The following is a 20,846-nucleotide window of genomic DNA, read 5'->3' as shown; positions in this document are numbered from 1 at the left end:
AAAAGTGGGCTTGAAGCTCAACATCAAAAAAACTAAGATCATGGCATCCGGTCCCATCACTTCTTGGCAAATAGAAGGGGAAGTCGTGGAAGTAGTGACAGACTTCACGTTCCTGGGATCCCAATTCACCGCAGACTGTGACAGCAGCCATGAAATTAAAAGACGCCTGCTCCTTGGGAAGAAAGCGATGGTAAACATAAACAGCATGATAAAAAGTAGAGACATCACCCTGCCAACAAAAGTCCGCATGGTCAAAGCAATGTTATTCCCAGTAGTCATGTATGGCTGCGAGAGTTGGACTATAAGGAAGGCTGAGCGCCGAAGAATAGATTCTTTTGAACTATGGTGCTGGAGAAAACTCTTGAGAGTCCCTTGGACTGCAAGAAGATCAAATCAGTCAATCCCAAAAGAAATCAACCCTGACTGTTCCCTGGAAGGCCAGATACTGAAGCTGAAGCGCAAATACTTTGGCCACCCAATGAGAAGGGAGCACTCACTGGAGAAGACCCTGATGCTGGGAAAGATTGAAGGTCAAAGAAGACGGGGACGGCAAAGAATGAGATGGTTAGACAGTGTCATAGATGCAACGAACATGAAGTTGAGCAAACCTCAGAGGACGGTGGAAGACCGGAAGGCCTGGCATGATCTGGTCCATGGAGTCGCGAAGAGTCGGACTCGACTGTGCGACTGAACAACAACCTCTGGTCTAGAAGCGCCTCTCCTCTGAAACCCAAATCCGCGAAAGGAGCAGGAGAAAAGAGCACGAGTCCAGGAGTACCTGAAAGACTAAGGAAATTTGTGGCAGGGGATTTGCTTTCATTAGAGTTACTGCTCACTTCTTCAGAAAGGCGCAGGTTACAGATAGGGAGTGGAGAGAGAGCTGTTGGCAGAGTTTAGATAGGCAGTAAAAGGGAGAACACAAAGCTTGTTTAAAGAACTGCGTCGATTTATCAAGAAGAGAACAAATTCTGTAAGAAAGAGGAGAAAGAGAAGTCTAGCGAGCTAGACAGACTTTTCTTTCTGTCTCCTCTTTCTTACAAAGTCTGTTCCCTTCTTAATAAACCAACTTTATTACTTAAAAGAGCCAGTTTGGTGTAGTGGTTAAGTGCGCAGACTCTAATCTGGGAGAACCAGGTTTGATTCCCCAGTCCTCCACTTGCACCATAGTTCTGCCAGAGCTGTCCTTGAAAAAGAGCAGTTTGTGTCAGAGCTCTCTCAGCCCCACCTACCTCACAGGGTGTCTGTTGTGGGAAGAAGAAGGGAAAGGAGTTTGTAAACCACTCAGAGACTCCCTTGGGTAGTGAAGGGCAGAGTATAAATCCAATCTCTTCTTCTTCTTCTTCTTCTTCCGCCCCGCTTTACTGCATATCTCAGCTCTGCCAACAAGAGCGACCTTCTGCACATGCTCAGGAGCACTCCTTCCTTTAATGTGTACCATGGCTGAACCATGTTAGCTCCAAAACCAGGGCCCTTGAAGTCCTGTTCAAGAAGCCAGCTCTGGGCTGGGAAATACCTGGAGATATTGTGGGTGGAGCCCCGCGAAGGTGGGGTTTGGGGAGGGGAGGGACTTCGGCAGGGTCTAGTCCACCCTCCAAAGCAGCCATTGTCTCCCCAGGGAACCGATCTCTGTAGTCTGGAGACCAACAGTAATAGCGGGAGATCTCCAGGTGCCAGCTGGAGATTGGCAACCCTACAACTGGCCACTGCAGGACTCTGGGCCCCTCTGCCGTGGCATTATTCATTTGAGAAGGTCAGTTTGCGGCTCTCACGTGCTGCCTAGCCAAGCCTCCCCCAAAGCTCTCTCTCCCTTCTGATCCTAAACGTCACTCGGGACGCCTCTTCTCCAATCCTGCCCCAGGATCAAAAACAACAAAAGCATTAGCTTAGACAGGCATGCCATTTGTGTGTGTGAGTGTGTGTGTGTATATGTGTGTGTGAGTGATTTCCCACCTCCTCAGGGCTGGGCGGATGCCGGCGATTTTGCATTTTTGGTCCCAGTCCAAGTGGAACACTGGGCAGGCCCCGGCGTGGGAATACCGAGGCCCTGACTATGGCAATATGTTTTGCGTGACTGGCAGGGCAGCGTCACTGCTGGGCCCCACCCACCGGGGGCGGAGCAACGCCTACAGGGGCTTCTGACTCAGAGCCATCTACATGCCACAGTTATTACTGGGTGTTCATCCTGGGTCCCGGAATCCTTCCTGCCCGTCGTTCCACTGACAACCAGGGCGGCAGGAGGCTTGATACTTTCTCCCTGGCCTCAGACGGCCTCCTCGGCTCCACTGTCGTCCCTGCCAAGTCCAACAGAGGAGGTTCCCCACCCACTGCCACTTTTCAACACCCCCAAGCCGTGCTCAAAAAGCAAAGGAATTAGGTCAGGCCTCTGAATGTTTGCACTGCTTCCAAATGGAATGGGTAGAGAGAGAAGGGAAAAAAGCCAAAGGAGAAAAGGATTTGGATGACAAGGATGTCACGAAACCAGGAGCTCGCAACTGACCTCTTGCAGAGGCCAAGCTGGGGCTGGAAGGCGCAAGCCAGCTCATGCAAAGCTTACTTTGCTTATCTCGACAACACCACGACTAGAAAATAATGGGATGATTTATGCTTGCTTTCTAAGTTCATTGCAAATGTTGCTAAAAGAAATGTTGGTTTGAAGTTGTTGCTCTGCTCTCCTTATCTTATGGGGGGGGGGGTAAATCTGGATTTTTGTCCTCACAGCAGGAGTCATTTCGTAGAAAAAGAGCTAGGGGAACTCATTAGCATAACTCATTAGCATATGGACCTGCAAGGCCCGCCAAGGCCCTCCCTGGCCCCAGGCAGGCAGGGGTGGGGAGAGGTGGGGAGGAAGCAAGTTACCCTCCCTCTTCTCCTGCCTCCTCCTGGCTGAATGAGGGCCGGAAGCGGGGCGGCCGGAAGCAGGGGGCGGGGCTTCGTCATGTGCCCCGCCCCCTGCATCTCCCCCGGGGGGGGGGGAACTGTGTTCCCCCGCGTCCCCCCCCCGAAATGACCTCTGCCTCACAGTAACGCTTTGAGATAGGATAGGCTGAAAGAGAGAGGGAGGCAGAGAGAGATTGGACCACAGCCACCCAATGAGGGCAGACTTGAACCCTGATCTTCCCAGAATGCTGATTTGACATTCTAACCACTATGATATTTGGGATGATGAGACATGTGACAAAAATAATTAACAAACAGATTGTCAATACACAAATGCATTGTGGTTGAATTCCAGGTCCCACGTATCTTGCGAACTGTATCTTGCTTATCTCAGAGCCAGTTTTAAGGTGTGTTCTAAACAAAGCTTATCTTGACTTTCAGTGGATAGATCGTTGGCCGGCTGGGACAGATCAGATCACTTTGCCCAACCTGTAGAGGAGCCAATTCCTCCCTCCGGAAATTTATCTATTGCCAACCTTACCTGCCAAAATAGTTGTGTGGACCCTCTGCTCATGTCTTGCAAAGCTTAGCTCAACTTGCAGATGAGCCATCTTCTTTAAATGCCCATTGGTCTGGACTCTGGAGGTTTCTATAAAGAATCTCTCTTGTGGTTCTGCAGATTTAAGCTTCCTCTGTGACTTTTTGTGTGGCTCTAGCGCAGCTCATGTCTTGCAAAGCTGGCCTTGTTGATCGCAATAGCTATTTGCTGTTTAATACCGATCTTATTAATCATAATGGACGTTAACTATTGTGGCACTTCAGGCTTAAAGCACCTGCTTTGTTACCCCAACCAGCTTAGATCTAAGAAGCTGAAGCACTGCCTTCAGTCTCTAAGGGAATTCAGCTATATGGCAGGCCTCAGCGAGAGGTGGGGCATTTAGAAAGGAATTACTACCTATGTCTACAGGGATCTTTCTCCTTAAGAGAGCTCTCAATAACCAGTCCGTAGCTTAACCAAAAGGGTTGTTTTTATTAAAAGAAGAAATCCTGATAAAATACACACATACAAAAAAAAAATACACACGTTAAAACACACAAGTACTGAAAACACAGAGGTGAGCAGGAATAATAGGAGGCTGTTGGGAGTTATAATAACCTATCCAGATGTCCATGGAAGAGGCTGTGAGGATGGAAAGGAACACAAATGAATTTGGGGGTGACCTGTCAGTAGGCGCCCGGGACAGACACACAGCAATAGAGCTGTGGCTGCTTAGTTGTAGAAAAAAATTGAACCTTGGGGCATCTCTCTGTGTGTGTATTACAGTCAGAAGAAGAAGAGAAGAGAGAGATTGGATTTATACCCCGCCCTTCACTATCCAAAGGTGTCTCAGAGCGGCTTACAAACTCCTTTCACTTCCCCTCCCCACAACAGACACCCTGTGAGGTAAGTGGGGCTGAGAGAGCTCTGACAGAAACTGCTCGTTTTCAAAGAGGAGGAGGAGGAGGAGGAGGGATTTATATCCTGCCCTTCACTCAGAGTCTCAGGGCGGCTTACAAACTCCTTCCCCTTCCCACAACAGACATCCTGTGAGGTAGGTCGGGCCGAGAGAGCTCTCTCGAGGACTGCCCTTGAGACAACAGCTCTGACAGAACTATGGCTTGCCCAAGGTCATCCAGCAGCTACAAGTGGAGGAGTGGGGAATCAAACCCGGTTCTCCCAGATTAGAGTCCATGCACTTAACCACTACACCGTGCACTTAACCACTGTGACCAAGACCATCTGTATACATGAAAATTATAATAAAAACATTATTTTTAAATATACATAATATAAGCAGAATTCAAATTTGAGCCTAGTTATAATACAATTTCCATATCCTCGTGATTAACACACCAAATCTAGAAACTTGGTATGTAATTTTAGGATTCATGCCAGGCAGAAGACATCCAAGCCTGGCTTTATTTATGACCAAGAATCTTGTCCAGTAGAGGTGTAATAATCTCCAAACAGACCAGGGGGCATGCTAATGTGACTGCCCCATGAAACCAAGAATTGATGGGGTTAACTAAAAGGTGAAACAATGAGTTTGGGAACGCTGAATAAGATTCCCAGGTATAGACAAAGAAGAACAGGAGATGTTCTTAGGAGGAGATTTGGATGTCAAATAGAGTTTGGGCTGTGATTCAGAGGTCTAATGGAGGTCTAATTAAAGTAATCAAAAAGAAACAATACTGTTTGGCGAACCTCTTTTTGTATTAGGTGGAGGACCGGTTGTCATTGTGAAGGAAATGTGGGGAGGAAAAGGGGAGGGGAGGCCGATTAGGATTAGCGATCCAGGTTGAATAGTGTTGGCTCCAGGGAGAGGTAGGTCCATTGTCTGGCGTATGCAGATATCAGGGTGGAGGGAGAGACTGCAGCAGGATCAGACCAAGATCTCACACCTTCCAGGGTCTTGGCTTATGCATGATTATGAGGCTTGCCTGTCTGGGATCCATCTTTTTCGTGTTCAGGTCAAGTCTGCCTGGCTTATGTACACCTGGGGTGCTGTAAAATGGGGGGGGGGGTTTCCTCCGCCATATTGCCTCTCAATAAAGAGGGGGGGGTCTTCCCGGTTACAGCTTGTTCTTTTGAGATCCTTGTGATTCATCTACTCCCTAATGGGGATTGCCAGGGCATGGGGAGTGGGAGCGTCGATGCTCAAACCTTGGCATATCCCGGCACTAGAAATGCAACAAAAACTATTCCAGGAAGGGGAGCGGTGCCAGAGCCAGGAACATCTGCCGTGCCTCAGGATCTCAAGCCAAACTGGCAGAGCTAGGCAGACAGTCCCATCTGCCGGGAGTCTAGATACCCTGGCACATGGCTGGGCTGACTGCGGGTTTCGTAAAGCAGAAGGCGGTGGGGCTCACAGAGATGGGATTTCACGAATCCTGTGATTTCCCCGTCAACATCTTCAGGCCTCCTTTCTAACACCTTCTGTTTCTAAAGGTGTGTGAGGGGGTTGCCATAGCCCCTTGAAAAACCTTTCCTACAGCTCCAGACTGGAAGGGGGGGGGGTTGCCAGTTACTTGATGGGAAAAGGAAAGAATTAAGAACAAGAACACAAGAGAAGCCAATGCTGGATCAGGCCAATGGCCTATCCAGTCCAACGTTTTGTGTCACACAGTGGCCAAAAATGCCAGGTGCCATCAGGAGGTCCAGCAGTGGGGCCAGGACACTAGAAGCCCTCCCACTGTTGCCCCCCCCCCCAAGCACCAAGAAGACAGAGCATCACTTGCCCCAGACTGAGAGTTCCTATCTATACCTTGTGGCTAATAGCCACTGATGGACCTCTGCTCCATATGCTTATCTAATTCCCTTTTGAAGCTGTCCATGCTTGTAGCCGCCGCCCCCTCCTGTGGCAGTGAATTCCATGTCTTAATCACTCTTTGGGTGAAGAAGGACGTCCTTTTATCTGTTCTAACCCGACCGCTCAGCAATTTCATCGAGTGCCCACGAAACCTGCTTGGGTGACTTTGGGCCAGTCACCCACTCTCAGCCTTACCTGCCTCACAGGGTTGTTGTAATGGAGAGGGGGAGCGTGTTGTAAGCCACTTTGGGTCCCCATGGGGGAGAAAGATAAAACAAATAAAATAGAAATAACTGAGTTGCCTATACAAAGTGAAGGGTATAGGAACCTCCACCCCAGGAGGTGATACTTGCTGGTTCTTGGTGGTCCCAAGAGGGTCTCTGGAAGATCCTTCATTGAAAACTCAGGGAACAGAGATCTTTGGGAGAGGCGGCCTTCGATAGCCAGTTTGGTGTAGTCGTTAGGAGCGCAGACTCTAATCTGGGAGAACCGGGTTTGATTCCCCACGCCTCCACATGCAGCTGCTGGTGTGACCTTGGGTCAGTCACAAGTTCTCTCAGAGCTGTTCTCTCAAGGGCAGTTCTCCAGAGAGCTCTCTCAGCCCCGCCTACCTCACCGGGTGCCTGATGTGGGGAGGGGAAGGGAGTTTGTAAGCCACTCCGAGACTCCTTCGGGTAGTGAAGGGCAGGGTATGAATCCAACCTCCTCCTCTTCTTCTTCTCATCTGGAAACTAGGGTTGCCAGCCTCCAGGTGGGGACAGGAGGCCTCCAGAAATCACACAACTGATCTCCAGGCGACAGAGACCAGTTCCCCCCTGGAGAGAAATGGCTGCTTTGGAGGGCAGACTCTAGGGCGGAGAGATCCCTTCCCTCCCTTAACCCCAGCTTCCCCAGGCGCCACCCACAAACCTCCAGCGATTTCCTAATCGGAGTTGGCCACCCTATTGGAAACTGAGCCGTGACACTGAATGGGCCCTGAGCTGACCCAGCTCTGACGGGTGGGGTGTGTGTCCCAAGCTGGGTCACTGAACTGCCCCAGCCAAATATGAACTTTGCGCCTGCAGACTGGGAGGGGCGACCCCTCCCAATCCCTCCCCCACCCCACCCCATTCTCGGGCTCAATTCCTCCAAGCCAAGAATGTTTGCAAGGGCCAAAGGGCAAAACGAGAACCGGTTCCAAAAGGGATTCGTCCGCCCGTGGTTTCTGGGGGTCCTGCTGGGATCTCAGCTCCCCGGCATTGGGGGGGGGGCGTGTTTGAGACCCTCACCACTGGAACCCAGAGCTGGGAGAAGGGGAAGGTGCTGAAGAGTCAGAAAGGGCAAATCTTAGAAGCCCTTCGTGTTGTGTTCTTAAAAAGGTAAAGGTATAGGTTCCCTTGCTCGAAAGCCATTCGAATCCGACTCTAGGGTTGCGGTGCTCATCTCCGTTTCCAAGCCGAAGAGCCAGCGCTGTCCGAAGACGTTTCCGTGGTCATGTGGCCGGCATGACTAAACACCCAGGCGCACGGAACGCTGTTACCTTCCCACCGAAGTGGTACCTATTTATCTACTTGCAATTTCTTGCTTTTGAACTGCTAGGTTGGCAGGAGTTGTGTTAGTCTGCATTTAAACGATGCGTCTGATGCAGAGATCCATGTCATTTCAAGGTTTTGGTAACTGGTGTCTGGAGAAGACGTTCTATCATTGTAATGTTGCCTGCTAAAAGTCGCCTCTTTCGAACAAAGGAGTTGCATCCTAGGCAGATTTGCAAGTGGGGGGGGGGCTACATTTCTACCCACAACCTGTGACTCTTAATTCTTTAAAAGATTTCTAGCCGAGTTTTCTTTCTTGCACCCCAGGCAGCAAGCCACGTGACAAAGATTTCCACCCTTTCCATATCTAGGGCTCCATGCTGGGAAAGACTGAAGGTCAAAGAAGACGGGGACGGCAAAGGAAGAGATGGTTAGACAGTGTCATAGATGCAACAAACATGAAGCTAAGCAAACTTCAGAGGACGGCGGAAGACAGGAAGGCCTGGCGTGATCTGGTCCATGGGGTCGCGAAGAGTCGGACTCGACGGTGCGACTGAATGACAACAAATCTAGGGCTTGCCCTGCACCCCAGTTCTCTCGCACGGGTCCAGTTTTTAACTTCTGACATTCTTTTATCCAAATCATAGAATCATAGTGCTGGAAGGGACTTCCAGGGTCACCTAGTCCAGCCCCCTGCACCATGCAGGAAATTCACATATACCTCCCCCTCCACACCCCCAGTGACCACCGTTCCATGCCCAGAAGATGACAAAAAAACCCTCCAAACCAAATGGCTCTTCTTCTTCCTCCTCCTGTTTTTGAAAGGTAGCCAGGGCCCCCCAATGCGATTGACCTTTGAAAGGTCACAGGCTGCTAAGTGAAGGGCCTGTGTCACTTAGGTGGTGCCTGTGTCCCAAATGGGCTTCTCACTCCTGGGAACTGCTGATTTGGTCAGGTTTGGAATGTGTGGCTCTGGTGAATATCTTCAGCACCCTTCTTCCCCCAAGGGGGCATGCCGTCAGTGGGGTGGGGGCAGCTGTGTCAGTCTCACTCTCACTGCAGTAAAGCCTTTGCTCAAATTTGTCCTTGATTTAAGGTGTGCACTTTGCGCATGAGCAGAGAACCCTGCTCAGTTACGCTGCAGGAAGCCTTTGCTCAAATTTGTCCTCGATTTACGGTGTGCACTTTGGCCATGAACAGAGAACCCCACTCACGGTCAAGCTGCAGTGAGCCTTTGCTCAAATCTGTCCTTGATTTACGGTATGCACTTTGCGCATGAGCAGAGAACCCCACTCACAGGTAAGCTGCAGTAAGCCTTTGCTCAAATTTGTCCTTGACTTACACTGTGCATTCTGCATGTGAGCAGAGAACCCCAGTTACAGCTAAACTGCAGTAAACTTTTGCTCAAATCTGTCCTTGACTGACACTGTTTACTCTTCACATGAGCAGAGAACCCCAGTCATAGTGAAGACGCTGTAAGCTTTCGCTCAACTCTGTCCATGATAACATGTGAGGAGAACATCAGCAATGTCTAAGATGCCTCTTGCACCTTTCCTCGCTGCTCCAGGCTGGGAAGACATGGGTTCAAATCCCTGCTCAGCCAATGAAGTGCATTGGATGATTTAAGACGAGCTGCTTGCTAGGCTGCGCAGGTGAAAAAGAAAGTGCTTCATGCACAGTTCTGAGTCCCTCGGAGGATACCCAAAGAGTCCTCAACGGATGGAGATGGCATTTTGCAAGCCGTGCTTTTCTCATGCTTACAGGAATTCTCTCTCCTACACCGCTGCACCGGCAGGGCCCGGCAAGTTTCCACCTCGCCCACAGCCCAAAGGCCATCCCTGTTGCTCTGAGCCATGTGTGGGAGAAACTCAGCCAGGCCCAGGAATAGCTGGAGGTGTGCGGCAGGTCAGGGTGTTCGAGCGAAGCCAAGCGATGCTCAGTGTGGGAGAGGCCGGCTGGAGCAAGCTGGGATCCAGAGCATTAAGAGGCGTGTGGGAGAGGCCAGCCGGGAATAGCTGGGGGTACGAGAGGTCAGGAGCCAGTGTTCCCTCTAATCTGAGTTAGTGTGAGCTAGTTCACGGTTCTTTAGCCTCCGGCTAACACATTTTTGTCTTCGCTAATTCAGGCAGCAGCCCAACCGCTCGCTCACAACTTGAATGCCAGTAGCTCACAAAGTAGAATTTTTGCTCACAAGACTCCACAGCTTAAGGGAGCATTGGTAGGGATCCCAAGTCCCCATGGGGGGCGGGGAAAAGAGGCCCGTTGGATCGGGCCCCGGGAGGAACTCCACCCCGACGTGCGCGTCACCCGGAAGTGACGGGAGGACGCTAGGCACGCTGGGGGCGGGGCCACGGCCATCCAAGGGAAAACTCTATGGTTTTCCCCTTGTATGGCCGTGGCCCCGCCCCCAGCGTGCCTGGCGTCCTCCCGTCACTTCTGGGTGACGTGCGTGCGCACACCAGACACCGGCCGGGAGCCCCCCGCTCCCGGTGAAGATCCACTTGGCAACCCTAAGCATTGGTCAGGACCGAGGTGGTGGGGGAATGGCAGGTCCTGAGTGGGTGAGGGATGAGATTAACGGCTTCCATTGTGAAGGCAGGGTTGCCACCTCTTGGCTGGGAAATCCCTGGAGGTCTGGGGGTGGAGCCTAGGGAAAGCAGAGTTCGGGAAGGGGGAGGGACCTTCGTAGGGATGTGATGCCATAGCGTCTGCCTTATAAAACAGCCATTTTCTCCAGGGGAACTGATCTCTGCAGTCTGGGGATGAGCTGGAATTCTGGGAGACCTCTGGGCCCAATCCTACGTGAAGGTCCCTCACCTCAGTCTTGGTCTCCTGCCCCTTGCCAAAGTGCTGTTTTGTCTTGGGGGGGAATGGGGTGGGGGGTGTCTTTTAAGATATAGACAATATTGCAGACTTCAGGTCTTTCTTTGGGGTCCAGAAGCCCCATTGGGTAAAGGGGGTGCGTCTTAAGACACGTGTGCATGCAAAAACTTTGCATAAGAACATGATGGCACCCACAGAAGGCCACGGCCTCCTGCATGCTCTGGCTATCGACGGGGGTCATTTCGTAGAAAAATAGATGCAGGAGCTCATTAGCGTAACTTATTAGCATAACTTATTTGTATATGCCACACACCCTGACATCACCGGAAGTGTGTCAGAAGGCAACACCCACCGCTCAGGCTCCACTGGACTGTTTTGGATTGCTAGCTATGGGGGGGGGGACACGTGCAGATCTGTCCTCACAGAGAGCTTGTACCTGAATAAAACTTGGTCTTAAAGGTGCCACTGGACTGTTTTGGATTGCTAGCTATGGGGAGGAGGGGAACGCACAGATCTGTCCTCGCAGAGGAAGGAGAGCTTGTACCTGAAGGCGGGCGGGGGGGGGGCTCTGCAACTTACCTGGCTGCTTCTTGCTCCTCGTGGCCCAACTGAGGGTTGCTGGGAGCAGGGGGCGGGGCTTGTTGCATGTGCCCGCCCCCTGGGCTCCTTACTGCCGGAGCTCCGCTTCTGTGTGCTCCCGCAGGAAATGTCCCCTGGCTATCGAGGTTCTTGGGGGGGACACAGCCAGGTACCCACAAAAGATGTAATCTGGGTTTCAGGAATACCCTTAAGCAGAAAAACGCACAACACCGTCTTGAGATGTTGAGGGGGCTGTTCTCTTTCCCCGCCGCGACTTCTGCCCCATCCCACTCCAGATGTGGTCCTGATTCCTAAGAGGCCACGTCTTCTACCTTGCTCTTTTCTGGAGCAGCCATTAAAAGCTCACAACAACCTTGTGGTGTAGCCTAAATTTTGGCTTTGGTGAAAGGTGGCTCATGGGGATCACCAAGTTATTACAAATGATCTTCGGGCTACAGAGATCCATTCCCTTGGAGAAACTGGCTGCTTTGGAGGGTGGACATCAATGCTCCCTCTAAGCTGTGGAGTCTTGTGAGCAAAAATTCTACTTCCTGAGCTCCTGGCATCAAAGTTGTGAGCGAGCGGTCTGGCTACTGCATAAATTAGTTTGCTCTGGAGCCCTCCTTCCTGAGCTAAGACAAAAGTGTGTGATCCGGAGGCTAAAAAAACCTGTGAGCTGGCTCACACTAACTCGGCTTAGACGGAACACTGGTGGACATCCTTCCCAAACCCTGTCCTCCCTAGACTCCACCCCCCAAATCTCCAGGAATTTTATTTATTTTATTTTTATATTTACATTTATATCCCACCCTCCTCGCCATTCAGCAGGCTCAGGGCGGCTAACAACATATATAAAAATACATTAAAATTCCATTCAAACTGTCCATCAATATAAAATCATACAGCTTATATTAAAAGGTGGCGAATCTTCCGACGATCGCGACTGTCAACTGAACACTGTCTTAGTGTAAAAACTCTACCCCCTACCAGTGTTCCCTCTAAGCTTAGTTAGTGTGAGCTAGCTCACCGGTTTTTAGCCTCCAGCTCACACATTTTTGTCTTAACTCAGGAAGGATGGCTCCAGAGCAGACTAATTTATGCAGTAGCCAAATCGCTCGCTCACAGCTTTAATGCCAGTTGCTCACAAAGTAGAATTTTTGCTCACAAGACTCCACAGCTTAGAGGGAACATTGCCCCCTACAGATGGATAACTCCAGAAGGACTTATCTTCAGCTACAAAGAAAAGAAGCAAAAGGTTGACTCTGTTACAAAAGCAAAGGCATTTTTGGAACAGCACCAAACAACAGCAAAGGATGGAAGAGCAGAGGAGAAGAGCGTAACAGAAGAAAACATTGAACACAGATCGGGAAGCAGTGAAATTTCTTCAGGCAGCTCTCTAGAAGATTCAGACTCCAATAAGGGAGAGGCAGCTCCCAAATTATTGAAAGTCAGAGTAACCTGTTTTTATAACTGGAGCACAGGCACCATCCTTGTCTTCAAAGCCCTCAGTGCAGGCACATTTGAATTGAGTTGGCAACCCCAGTTGGGTGCGATGAGAGTGCTGGAGGGTAGCCGTCAATTGAAAAAACAGAGGGGGCCAGAGTTCTAACTACATTCAAACGCAGAACTGCTTTATTTTACTTTCAAAACAGCAAAACGGTTAGAGGGGGGGATGGGACTTCATTGGGGTGGCCAAAGGAACGGCGGGGGGGCCGCCCCCCACCATGATGAACCTGCTGCTAAGGAGGCAGTCAGAAGTCCCCTCTTCGTCCCCTTCTCCGAATCAGTGCACCCCCCCTCCCCTCCCGTCTCTCATCGGGCCAATCCTTTCCTCAGGTCCTTACGCCAACTGACTTGGGCGTCCGTTGAGGGAAAATTGCTCGGCTGGCTTGCAACGGCGTCTCCTTGAGTCGCCGCACATCCGCCCCTTCCTCCCTGCACCTAGATCAGTGGTGGCGAACCTATGGCACGGGTGCCAGAGGTGGCACTCAGAGCCCTCTCTGTGGGCACATCGCCCCAGCCAGGCCCAGACCATCATTAAAGTGTCGAATTCTCTGCCAAATAATTTTAAGTAAACGAAAGCATTTGGGATTGCTTTCCTTCCTTTGTTTGGATCATCTTAAGTTAATGTATGAATGGGTTTTTTTTCTAAAGTAAAACCTCAGTATTCAGGTGTGTTGGCACTTTGCAATAAATGAGTGGGTTTTGGGTCGCAGTTTGGGCACTCGGTCTCTAAAAGGTTCACCATCACTGACCTAGATCATGCAACAGGCCTGGCTTCCCTTGGCCTCCAGATGCCGGTGCCCTGTTGGATTTCTGCCTGTCGGGCAGCTGTTTTGACAGGCACGGGATCTCCAGCCGCAGCAGGCTTCCTGCAGCCAGCCAGCCAGCCAGCCAGCCGTGGCTTGATGGTCGTGAGTCATCGCTCAGGGCAGCGCTGTGGAGACGGAGAAACAGAAGCAGAAACCAGTTCTGGCAAGCAGGGCAGTGCGCTTTCCGGGACCTGCGCACACGCACACGCGCACACGCACAAAGACACACACACACACACAAGGCGCTCGTTTGGGTGACGTGGAACACAGCTCCCTCCCTCCGCCCCTCGGCTGCATCTTTCCTGGTAATGAAACGCACACACAGGAAGAGATAAATATATCCCCAGCAGTTCCCCGCTGGGCCTTCGCCACCAACGTCATGAGCCCGGAGGTGGGAAGGGAGCAGAGCCTGTTTGGGTGGGCCGGCCTTGCCAGGGGGTCCGTCCTCCGGCTCAGAAGCCGTCTTCTTCGCCAGCTGACCTATTAAGGGAACGAATAAAATGAGCACATTGCCCTAACCTCGACATTTTCTTTCTTTCTTTCTTTCTTTCTTTCTTTCTTTCTTTCTTTCTTTCTTTCTTTCTTTCTTTCTTTCTTTCTTTTTCTTTCTCTCTCTCTCTCTCTTTTCCTTCCTTCCTTTCTCTCTCTCTCTTCTTTCCCTCCCTCTCTCCCTCCCTCCCTCCCTCCCTCCCTCCTTCCTTCCTTTCTTCCTCCTCCTCCTCCTCCAGTTTTGTGTAGTGGATAGGAGCACTGATGCTAATCTGGGAGAACTGGGCATGATTCCCCACTCCTCCACATGCAGCTGCTGGTGTGACCTTGGGTCAGTCACAAGTTCTCTCAGAGCTAGTGCTGTTCTGTCAGAGCTCTCTCAGCCCCACCTACCTCACAGGGTGTATGTTGTGGGGAGGGGAAGAGAAAGGAGATTGTAAGCCACTCTCCTTCAGGTAGTGAAAGGTGGGGTATAAATGCAATCTCCTCCTCCTCCTCCTCCTCCTCTTCTTGTTATGATGATGATGATGATGATGTTCTTGAAGGAAAAGCAAGAAAGCTTACCGTTTCATAACCAGAAGCTATCCCTTAATTATTTATATTTAATTTGTTGTTTCTTTTCGGTGCTCAGATGCTCAAATGGAGTCTTCTGAGCATGTGCACAGTGTTTTTCGTTCACCAGCAGCCACTGGGGTTGCCAGCTTCCAGGTGGAGCCTGGAGATTACATGGTATTACAGCTCATCTCCAGACTACAGAGATCAGCCCCCCCGCCCCCCGAGAAAACAGCTGCTTTGGAGGGTGGACTCTATGGCACTGGGCCCTGCTGGAGTCCCTCCTCTTCACAAACCCCACCTTCCCCAGGCCCCACCCACAAAATCTCCAGGAATTTCCCAACATGGAGTTAGCAGCCAGAGAGGCCACAGGGCTCTAGAGAGAATGACACACCCTTCCCCACCCTTCGAGCCCTCCTTCCGGATCACAATGTTTTCTGTCTTGTTCTTGAGGACTAGTGACTCACCAAGCAAGAGAGCTTCCTTCTCAGTTCCTGTTTGAGCTTGAGCTTTGGCAGGACTTTAAGAAATGCCAATTTGGACACTGGTGCAGAGAGTTAGGAGGGATGGTGGGGGGGGGGACTTCTGATTGGTAGGATAAATTCAGTTTACAAAACTTTCCCCTGTGACAGAAAAGCACATTAAATGCATGCAAGAAGTTCAGTGCTTTGTTAACTCATGAGTGCAAAGATTGGCCGGCCTGACTTGCAGTTACTGCGTGGGCACCTCTGTGCATGTTCAGAGGCTCTCTGATTTCTAGCTAGTTTGCAGACAGATGTTGGGATGGCTTTTATGCCGCTTTCTCCATGACCTCTAGTAACACCCAGTGTGATGCGATGGCCGAAGGACTGGACTCAGACCAGGGAGAGCCAGATTCAAGTTTCCACTTGCCTCGAAAGTTTCCAGGTGACCTTAAGACCAGAAGTGCTCTCTCTGATGTGCCTACCCCACAGGGTTGTTGTGCGCACAGAGGGAGATCCATAAAGGCTGCCGAGTTCATTGGAAGAAAGGATTTGATAGAAATATACTAAGTCAGTGTCCAGTTGACACTTTGACAATTCAGCTGTCTTTCTGTATCAGAGTTCTCTTTCTGGGATGCAAGGGTTCCCACCCTTTTTGACCCTGTGAGCCCCTTTGGAATTCTAACACAGGGTGCTGGGGGCAAAAAGAAAACGGCTACCACGGGAGGCAGAGCCAACCACAAAATGTTGGAGGGTGAGGTGATGCAGAACTCGAATGGGGACCAATGCTCGCTCTAAGCTGTACAGTCTGGTGAGCAAGATTTCTACTTTGTGAGCTACTGGCATTGAAGCTGTGAGCGAGCGATTCGGCTGCTGCATCAATTAGTTTGCTCTGGAGCCCTCCTCCCTGAGCCAAGTCGAAAATGTGTGAGCCGGAGGCTAAAAAAACTGTGAGCTACCTCACGCGAACTCAGCTTAGAGGGAACACTGGTGGGGACTCTTCCGCATTTCAGCAGAAGCTCTGTTTTAACAGGGTGCCTTTTAAAATGAACACGCCTGTGTTAAAACAGTGCCTTGCATACACGTGGCTGTCACTCAGCGAGGATCCTTGTGCTGTGGCGACAGCTGTTCCCAAAGCAACTTCTTGAAGGTCTGGACAGCCAGTCAGAACCCTTGCTGGGCAAAGCTCCATCTGGCCCTTCCCACCTTGTAAAAACCAGAGGTCAATTCGAGGGGGATCGCAGTTCCCCTGGATGAGATGCAGCGGGGCGGGCCACACGATGAAGCCTTGCCCCCTTCTTCCAGCCGCCCCCTGCTTCCAGCCTCATTCTGTTGCAGAAGGAGGAAGAAGCAGGAGGGTAAGTTGGCGTCCTCCCCCTCTGCCTGGCCGAGGCCACTCCACGTGGCCTCCGCAAGGACTCCCAGCCCCATCCAGGAGCTTCCCCGAGGTAGCTGTGTTAGTCTGTTGCTGCAAAATAGTCCAAGAGTTCAAATAGCACCTTTAAGACCAACAAATAGCACCTTTAAGACTAACCTTTAAGACTAAGACTAACTGAGTGGTGGGTGTGGCCTTATGACACACTTCCGGTGATGGCAGGGGGTGTGGCATATGCTAATGAGTTATGCTAATGAGTTCCCCTAGCTCTTTTTCTATGAAACGACCCCTAGTAAAAACACTTGGCGGGCGCCAGGAAAGGTGCCAGGGCGCACGATGGTGCCCATAGGTACCACATTGGAGACCCCTGCTATAATGTAATATAATGGACATGGGAAGGCCCTTAGGCAGGATTTTGTGGCTTGTGGGGCAAAAAAATTTCTGGTGGGGCTGCCATCATTTTTATGTCAGCTCCAACCCTGTCCACCCCCCAAGCCCGACCACCAGTGGCGCACCCCTCTCCCTCCCCTCCTGCAAGATTTAAAGGGCTCTTCAGCTGATCGGCAGGGAGCACGTGGCGTGCCGATCAGCTGGAGGTCCCTTCAAATCTTGCAGGAGGGGAGGGAGAGGGGCGCACGCCATCCCCCGCTTCTTCTCAAAAGGATCCCTTTAAATGCTTTTGAGAAGAAGCATGGGCCATGCTCCCTGATTCTTCTAAAAAAAATCTTGTGAGGCCGATCCTTTAAGGAAGGGGGCGGAGCTACGGGCTAGTACAGGGATGTCGCTAAGCCCAGTAGTTAAGAGTGTTTGCTTTGCAGGCGGGAAGGTCCCAGAGTCAGTCCCCAGCATCTCCAGAAGGTGGGGCAGACAGACCAAGGGGCAGACGCAGTATAAAGGCCATTTCCACATATCCATAGACAGCAACATAAAAACCTGCAGAAGCCAAACCAAAGCTCCATGACAGTATCTTATCCACTAAGGACTCCAGCTGGTTAGAGAGGGACTTTGCCCATAGTTTGAAAGGCGTTTGCCTTTTTTCCAACAAAGAAGTCTTCTCCTGCCAGCGGATGTCATAAAGCGATTGTGACGTGTCCCCTTCGGCGAGGGGTTCCAAAGTTCCGCAGTCTCCCCGCTGCGTCGCTGACCGGGATCTATCGCTCGCTCTGGAAGCTCAGGAGGTGAGAAATGGATGAAATCTGTCCTCAGCCCAAATGGCTTAAAAAAACCAGAAACAGAGGGTATGCAAAGTGGGGCAGGGACTCCCCAAAGGTAACCCCTGAATTATGGAACCCCCTGCCCCCCCCCCCGACTTCCCCCTTCCCTGCCCATTGGTCTGGCACCAAGTTTGCCAGCCTTTCAGCACCAAATGAAAGAGGATTTTTGCCCCCTGATTGAGTCATGGCCCTTTGGTTTTGTGTACGGAGGGAGGTCGTCCAATGCTCCCTCTAAGCTATGGAGCCCTGAGAGCAAAAATCTACTTTGCAAGCTACTGGCGTTAAAGTTGCGGGCAGGTGTTTTGTCGACTGCATAAATTAGTTTGTTCTGGAGCCCTCCTTCCTGAGCTGAGGCAAAAATGTGTGCGCCAGAGGCTAAAAAACTGTGAGCTAGCTCACACTAACTCAGCTTAGAGGGAACACTGGACCGTCCGTCCCCCCCTATCTTTCTTTTTACTGTATGCTTTCAAGGTATGTTGCATTTCTTTTCCCTTGGTTGATTTCGGTCCTTTGGAGGCGTTATAAATGGAGGGTTTTACTGATGTTTCATTGCCAGCTGGCTATTTTGCCCCCCACCGCCATCCCAGCGCTTTTGATTACTGATTTAACTCCTTTATCTGGAAGCTGTCTCAGGAGCACAGTGGACAAAGGACACAGTAGTATAACAAAGTAGTGGAAGCAGAGGGCAGGGTCCGATCCCGCTGCATCGAATGGCCTGTCTCTGGGGAAAGAGGTCTGGGTCCTTGAAGGCCATCCTCTGTCTTCAGCACAGCAGTTCCTACCCAGCTCTGGTGTGTCTTGAGCTTGGTGGTCACGGGGAGCTCTGAGCAGCAGACCGCGGGACACATCTGGATCCCTCACGTGTCCACAGACCTCTGGAATGGCCGGCCACAAAGCAGCTTCCTCTTTCCGGGCAGGTCCTGGCCGGCCAGCCCCGCCCCTTCTCCTCTGGCCACTCCCACTGGGCACTAAGGCCCTCCCAATGCCAAACTCGCCCTTTCTTGAAAGAATAAAGAGGTCCTCCTGAGCATGTACAAAGCGCCTTGAACCAGGGCAGTCTCTCTGCAATAAATGGAGGAGCCCGGTATGTGATACTCAGGCCTGGGCCCCAGCTTTCGTTAGAATTCTGATATTTAAGTCCTGTAGCCCCTGAGTGACCAACAAGGGATTTTTGGGGGGAGGGGGGTGTTTATGAGATTCTGAGAGTCAGAGCTTTCTTAGTCAGGTTTATTTAGCACATTTTTAAAAAATCCTGCCCTTCTTCCAAGGAGCTCAGGGTGTGGCTTACCTAGTTCTCCCCTCCACTGCACAACCGCCCTGCAAAGTAGATCAGGCTGAGAGAGAGGAGAGGCTGGCCTGGTGTGGCTTGTGGCAGAGTGGGGATTCGAACTCGGGCCTCCCCGATCCTTGTTTGGCACTCTTAAGCACCTGGGGGCCAGTTTCAGCTCCATATTTGATCCTTGAGTCTGAAATTCTGCAGTTTTTTAAAAAAGAATAGAAGGCTGATTTTTTTACATTCCGTTTTGAAACATGCTTCTTTTTTTAAAAAGCGCTTTGTGCATGTCAGCCGCCTTGAACCACAAGGAAAGGCGGGATATAAATGCTTTAATAAATAAATGTCAAGTCTATTAATGCTAGTTTGGTGTAGTGATTAAGTATGCGGAAAACCGGGTTTGATTCTCCACTTGCACCTGCTGGATGACCTTGGGCAAGTCATAGTTCCGTCAGAGCTGTCCTTGAAAGGGCAGTTCTCTCAGAGCTCTCTCAGCCAAACCTACCTCACAGGGTGTCTGTTGTGGGGAGGGGAAGGAAAAGGAGATTGTAAGCCACTCTGAGACTCCGAGTGAAGGGCGGGGTATAAATCCTCTCCTCCTCCTCTTCTTCTTCTGCCAAACCTGTACCCTTTCCCCCCTCCCCCATAAATCCAGCAGTATCATTAACCGGGAAATCAGCTGAGCGTGAACACCCATTCAGATTTTTTTGCAAATTGTCCTCCCACCCCGCAAGAAAACTATTTGACTTCCGGCTGTGAGTGAAATTGCTTTTTGAAGGAAAAATAATCATAAATCTGCACCGCATCAAAGAAGGCCAGTTTCTGCAGGGCCCAAAGCGGAACAGAACTGAATGAGTGATGCAAATAGCACTCATCTGCATATCCCACATAATTTATTCTCCTACTTGTGAGGAGGAGGAGGAGGAGGAGGAGTCAGGTGTGGCCAAATGCTTTGTGCCTGTCTCAACCTCTCCTGAGATTCCTCCAGGCGTTGCTCACAAGGATTCAAAACCTGGGGTGTGTTTGTCTCGAACGGATGCCCGAGATTTTTCAAAATGGAACAAAAACTAAACTTAAAAATAAGAAATCTGCATTTGTACAAAATGATCTTGAGGTGAGAAGATTCGGGTGGGTCACCGCATTGATCTGAAGCAAGAGAAAGAAGTTTGAGTCCAGTGGCCCCTTTAAGACCAACAAATAAGTTTAATTCTGGGAATAAGCTTTCATGTGCAGGCACGCACATTCTTCAGTACATGCCCACAAAAGCTTATACCCAGAATTAAACTATTGTTGGTCTTAAAGGGGCCACTGGACTCAAAACTGCGTTCTCTTGGGGTAAGAAAGAGCACAGCATCACAAACAGATGAGGCGTCAGGGTTAGCCGGCTGTCCTAGGGCCGGGTTCGAGGTTCTTGGCCACCCCTCCCTACCTCGCAGAGTTGTTGTGAGACTAAACGAGGAGGTGGGGAAAACGAACCAAGCTTTCGGGAGGATGAAAATAATAGAAAAGAAGGATTGGCACTGAGACCGAAAAAGAGAAGCGTTGGCCATGTGACTATTTATTCGGGAGGCTTTCCAAAAGCAGAGGAGACGAGTCAGGACAAGCCTCTGCCCCGAGGAGCCTGCCAGTTCAGTTTTGCTGGAGGCAGGCAGAGAGCGAGAATGGGGTGGGGTGGGGGACCTGCTACCTACAAGGTCCCGAGACAAATAGGGTTGCCGTGTCCCCCTGGAAGGGAATGGGTTGGGGTTTTTTTTGCCAGATCCAGGTTGGGAAACTCCTGGAGGTTTGAGGATGGAGCCTGGGGAGGACAGGGACCTCAGTGGGGTACAAGGCCATAGAGTCTACTCTCCAAAACAGGGGAACTGATCTCTGTAGTCTGGACATAGGACTGCCAGCCTCCAGGACCAGGTGGGACCGGGGGATCCCCCGGAATTAGAGCTCATCTCCAGACGTCAGGGATCAGGGCGGGCTCCGTGGCCCTGTACCCCACTGAGGCCCCCTGTCCTCCCCAGGCTCCATCCCCAAACCTC

Source organism: Gekko japonicus, unplaced genomic scaffold (assembly GCF_001447785.1).
Source record: "Gekko japonicus isolate JY-2015 unplaced genomic scaffold, Gekko_japonicus_V1.1 scaffold777, whole genome shotgun sequence".
Lineage (NCBI taxonomy): Eukaryota > Metazoa > Chordata > Lepidosauria > Squamata > Gekkonidae > Gekko > Gekko japonicus.
Note: the sequence above shows the minus strand (reverse complement) of the source record.